Genomic DNA, 6000 nt, shown 5'->3' on the forward strand with positions numbered 1-6000 from the left:
CTCTGGAGAAGAGGATAGGGGAGGGCAGAGGCCGACTGCGCTCTGCCCTGATGCCAGCTCTTCCGCTGGGAAGGGATCAGTGGGTAGGGCAGGCTCAACCCCTGCCCCCAGAACTCTGTTGGGAAGTAGCTGGGAAGGGAAGGGCTCGCTTACCTCCTCCTCCTGGTATCCCTGCGGAGATGGATGGGGATCTGGACCGACTGTCCAGCATCCCTGTAGGACTGGCACCGAGCCCGCGGTCTCATCTGCGCCCATGCAGAGGGGCTTGTGTTCCCCTTTTCCCGGTATCTCCGGCTGCTGGTGGAAGGTGAGGCCGGTTGCCTCTCCTCCCCAGGACTCTGGTTGCTGTAAGGCAGAGGGACCCCGCATCTCCTCCCCCTGGAACTCAGGTTGCCGCTGGGGAGAGAGACCGGTTGTCTCCTCTCCTTGTGATATGCACTGCCGCTGGAGATCTGGGCAGGCGGCCCAGCATCCCTGTAGGGCCGGTAGAGAGACCTCGGTCCCATCTCCACCTGCCATCTGTGGGTCCTCCCAGGACCAGTCTGTGAGGACCCCTACCTCTGTAGCTGGTACTGAAGCAGGGGATATTTCAGTCGGGTCTTCCCAGCTGTAGGGTTGTAGGTCTGGGGCTGCCACCCAGCTCTCTGGCAGTGTATATTGGGACCGAATTGAGCTGAAGAGGTATTGGTAATCCTGCTCCAGCTCCCACTCCTTTGTCACTAGAGATGCCAGGTCTTGTCTCACCTCTCTCGCTGTAGCCCAATCATGCATAGCCTCCCTGTGGTCATAGATATCCCAGAACCGGGACCCTCCAGCATCTCCGAACTCCGGTTCTGCGAAGGCCTCAAATAACAGGCCAGGGCCATCATAATCCTCACCCTTGGGTCTGTCGTGCTCAGCCATCCCGGGGGAGTGCCGAATCACATACCACCAGAGTGCCTGGTAGGCGTCATCTAGCCAAAGCTCCTTCCATACCAGGCTCTCCAGTTCTGTCACCCACTCATTCAGGGGCTTCTCTCCCAGAAGGGGCATTCGCAGGGCCACTCGCATCTGCAACTGCTGCTCCTCACTGGGGAGACACTCGCCCCGCCGACGCTGTACATCTTCCAGGGCCTCGTGCCAGACGCCTTTCCGGACTGCATCCCTCCAGTCCGGGTCATCATCCTCCTCGTAGTGGAACGCTGTTCGAAGACTAGCCGATTCCATCCTGCTGTAGCCAGGGGCGCTGTACAGGTACTAGCGTTGCCCTCAATATACTCCACGAACGGTGTCTCCGAGCTGCTTCTCCTCACACTAGGACGCCATCCCACTGCTGCCACCAATGTAACGGAATACCTGGCACCCCGACTGAGTGCCTCCGTTGCTAGATGCTCCTAGTGCTTTCCGAGGACTTTAAGCACCCCACTTGACACCGTACACACTGCAGACCCCACGAACCGCCGTAGCTTGGTTGGGGTCTCACCGTCCTCCACCCACGCTGGACCTACGACAAGGCTCCAGTGGGTGAACCTCTCCTACAGCCAGAGAGCAGGAACAGCTCTTACAAGAGCTAGTAGTTATGCCAGGGGAGTATAGCAAATCTTCAGCGTATAGCAATCCCCCAGTTTTGATCAGTTATCCAAACACCAGTCTCAACATGATGAAGAATAAAACAGGAACACTTTATTGAGGGCTACCCGCCCGTATTTATGCAGGTCCCCATCTGGTGGACACGCCCCCAGGGGACCAGAATGGAGACTGCGACACACATAACAGATACAACACATCCCCACAATGCATCATGGTTTCCTCCTCTCTGCCCCAGAGACAACCGAGGAATAATCCAATTATCTCTCAGGACAAAGGGGAGATCGCCAATAGACATGTGGGGACAACAGGACAGAAATCACCATTCAAACACACAATGTCACACCCTCCCAGCAACCACAGACATTTAACATATTCCCAGATAGCTCAAGTCTGAGTGCATATCATTAGGTGAATGGCACTCAGACCACACGAATACAATTAAACTAGCCATCTGGGTACCCTCACATAACAAAATACAATTCCAAAGACAGATTTAAGCTGTGCGGCCGGCCTGTCTTCTTTAAAGTTAGTATGGGCCATAATCCTGAGGCAGGAGGCTGGCAACCAGCCCCCTCCAAAACACCGTGGCGAGGTTGGTTTCGTCACATGCTGTATCAGGCCTACTTTAAATTTATCCCTAAAAGGGTATATCAGATTCAAGGTGCACATAGGGTCATTCTGAATAACTTCACACACACGCTACTGTGCATTTCCAAGTCTAATTCTGTCAGTAAACCTATACCTGTCACCCAGCGCCTAAATACTAGGCCTCAAATTTATATCCAGCTTAATCTGTCGTTACCGCTGTCCTGTTGTGGCTGGTCAAGTTATTTAGTGTCCGTCAAAGCACAGTTTTTGTTCTGGGTTGAAATACAATTCCCAATTTAGCAATTTCCTAATTTAGTGGTTTCTGCTATATCAGAGCTATTTTAAATCTATCCCTAAAAGGGTATATAATATTCAAGGAGCACATAGGGTCATTCTGAATAACTTCACACACACGCTACTGTGCATTTCCAAGTCTAATTCTGTCAGTAAACCTATACCTGTCACCCAGCGCCTAAATAATAGGCCTCAAACTTATATCCAGCTAAATCTCTCGTTACCGCTGTACTGTTCTGGCTGGGCAAGTTATTTAGTGTCCGTCAAAGCACAGTTTTTGTTCTGGGTTGAAATACAATTCCCAATTTAGCAATTTCCTAATTTAGTGGTTTCTGCTGTATCAGAGCTATTTTAAATCTATCCCTAAAAGGGTATATCAGATTCAAGGTGCACATATGGTCATTCTGAATAACTTCACACACACGCTACTGTGCATTTCCAAGTCTAATTCTGTCAGTAAACCTATACCTGTCACCCAGCGCCTAAATACTAGGCCTCAAATTTATATTCAGCTAAATCTGTGGTTACTGCTGTGCCTGTATTAGTGTAATACGGTACCTAAATAGATAGCCAGATAGTGTTAGGTGTCTGTAAAAAAAGGCCTGAATTTGAATTCAATACATTGGGCCAAATAATATTTTTGTTGTTGTGATGAACGATAACAATGAGGAAAACATCTAGTAAGGGACGCGGACGTGGACATGGTCGTGGTGGTGTTAGTGGACCCTCTGGTGCTGGGAGAGGACGTGGCCGTTGTGCCACAGCCACACAGCCTAGTGAACCAACTACCTCAGGTCCCAGTAGCCGCCAGAATTTACAGCGATATATGGTGGGGCCCAATGCCGTTCTAAGGATGGTAAGGCCTGAGCAGGTACAGGCATTAGTCAATTGGGTGGCCGACAGTGGATCCAGCACGTTCACATTATCTCCCACCCAGTCTTCTGCAGAAAGCGCACAGATGGCGCCTGAAAACCAAGCCCATCAGTCTGTCACATCACCCCCATGCATACCAGGGAAACTGTCTGAGCCTCAAGTTATGCAGCAGTCTCTTATGCTGTTTGAAGACTCTGCTGGCAGGGTTTCCCAAGGGCATCCACCTAGCCCTTCCCCAGCGGTGGAAGACATAGAATGCACTGACTGGTGGCCACCCGACGGCTTAGGGAGGGTGGACAGGGACTGGTGCCCCCCCCCCCTGTTTTCCTCCCTCCCTTTAGTTATATCTCCTCTAGTGCCCGTTCCGTTCGGCATTCAGGGGTTAATATAGGGATCCGGTGGGGAGAGTGGGCGGTCAGCCAGGAGGGCATATATGCCGCTGTCCCGCCTTTCCTCTTCCTCTTTGAGCGGAAGCGCTTTGTGTGTGGTTGCAGCGCTCTGTCCGCATGGAGATGGCCGCCTCAGATGCCCCTCTGCTGGAGGCTTTGAGGGCGAGAATGGCGGAGGGGGGTGAGGGATGGCTGCGCTCATTTTTGAGCAGCCTCGGTTCCCCTCATGCTGCCTCCTCCCCTGGCTTGGCGTGCGCCCCTGAGGTAATGCCCGTCGATCCCGATGCTTCGGTGGGGGGCCGGCGGTCTGCTCGGCACATCCGCCCCCCTGCTAGGTTTGGTTACAGTCCCCCCCCTCCTTTTTCGCTTACCCTGAGCGCTCCTGCTGGCGATGGGGCTGCTCATGCTGGCCGGCAGGTTCTCCGTGCTGCCGAGGCATCGGTGGCTCCGCCCCTTCCGGTTCCCTCTCCTCACATGTCCCGTCCTGCTGCCGCTCGTGTGACTGCGGCTTGGAGCGGTGGGGTAGTAATGGGTGCGCAGGCCAGCAGCTCCTCATCCCAGGGTCTCCCCCTCACCCCTCCGGCTTCCCAGTCATTGCCCCCTCATGCTCCCCAGGGACAGCAGCCCTTAGATGGGGCTCTGCCACCAGCTGCGGTTGTTGAAGTGACTGCTCCTCTGTCTCATGCTGGCGATGGGGTGCAGTTGGAGCCCCTTTCTGCCCCTGCAGTTACTGCTTACCCTCTGCCGCCCCCCCTTTCCCTTCCCCAGGGGTCACGCCAGCGCAGGGTTCGGTCCAGCTCATCGTCCTCCTCTCCGGAGAGCAGGAGGCGCGTTCGGCGAGGTTCCCGCAGGCGTCACTCCCGCCGCAGGTCTGATGGCTCGGTGCGGAGCGGGCGCTCCAGATCCTCCAGATGGCGCTCGCCGTCCTCCTCGGAAGGGTCGCTGGCTGCGTCGGGGGAGTCTGGTCGAGCAGCACGTTCGCGTCGCGCTGGGCGGTCGCGTCATCAGTCATCCAGGGTCCGTTGCCTGGCTCCTACGGCGTCGGTGCAGCCTGAGGTTCCGATGCCTGCTCCTCCGGTGATTCCTGTCTCTTCTTCCGGTGAGTACCATTCTGTGGGTGGCAGAGATGGGCCCCTGGTTAGACAGGTACCCCAATAAACAGGCTGCGGCTCAACTCCGTTTTGGTTTTTCCTTTGGGTTTTTTATCCCTTTTGTTCTTAACCGTTCTCCGGTTTTTTCGGATAACTTGAGGTCGGCTCGGGAGCTACCAGAGGTTCTGAGGGATAAGGTCTTTAAGGAAGTTTCATTGGGTAGGTTTAGAGGTCCATTTGACGTGTTGCCATTCCCGAATTTGCGAGTTTCCCCGCTTGGTGTGGTCCCTAAGAAAGAACCGAGTTCAGGTTGATTCATCATTTATCCCACCCGAAGGGTTCGTCAGTTAATGATGCCATTGGTCCGGAGGATGCCTCGGTGTCTTATGTCTCCTTTGACCGTGCGGTCGCATTGGTCAGGGAGGCGGGCAAGGGGGCCCTCCTGGCCAAGTCGGATATTGAATCCGCTTTCCGTCTGCTTCCTGTTCACCCCGATTGTTTTCATTTACTAGGTTGCTGTGTAGACGGTAAGTTTTACTATGACACCTGTCTCCCTATGGGTTGTTCCATTTCATGTCATTATTTTGAGTTGTTTGGTACCTTTTTAGAATGGGTCATCCGTTATGAGTCGGGCTCTACGTCAGTTTTGCATTATTTGGATGACTTTCTTTTTGTTTCTCCAGGTTCTGGGGGTGGTTGCTTGTTGTTGCTGAATCTGTTTTTGGAGAGGATGGCTCAGTTTGGGGTTCCGATTTCCATGGAAAAAACAGAAGGCCCTGTCACGTGTCTGTCCTTTCTGGGTATTGAGATAGACACGGTCGATATGGTTTTTCGGTTGCCGTGTGAGAAGCTTCAGAAGCTTGTGGATTTGATTGATGGGTTTTTAGCAGTTAAGAAGGTTACCCTACTACAGATGCAGTCTCTTTTGGGCCTTTTGTGCTTTGCTTGTAGGGTGATGCCCATGGGCCGTGTTTTTGCCCGCCGTTTATCTTTAGCCACCAGGGGTGTTCGGTCCCCCGGCCATCGCATCCGGCTCACTGCGTCGCTGAAGGAGGACTTGCGGGTCTGGAGGGCTTTTCTGCAATCTTTCAATGGTCATACTTGTTACATGTCTGTGGTTACCCCTAACTCTGAGCTGTCTCTGTTTTCAGATGCTTCCGGGTCGTGTGGTTTTGGCACAATTCTGGGGGTGGAAT

The sequence above is a fragment of the Bufo gargarizans genome, unplaced genomic scaffold (genome assembly GCF_014858855.1).
Source record: "Bufo gargarizans isolate SCDJY-AF-19 unplaced genomic scaffold, ASM1485885v1 original_scaffold_1346_pilon, whole genome shotgun sequence".
Taxonomy (NCBI): Eukaryota; Metazoa; Chordata; class Amphibia; order Anura; family Bufonidae; genus Bufo; species Bufo gargarizans.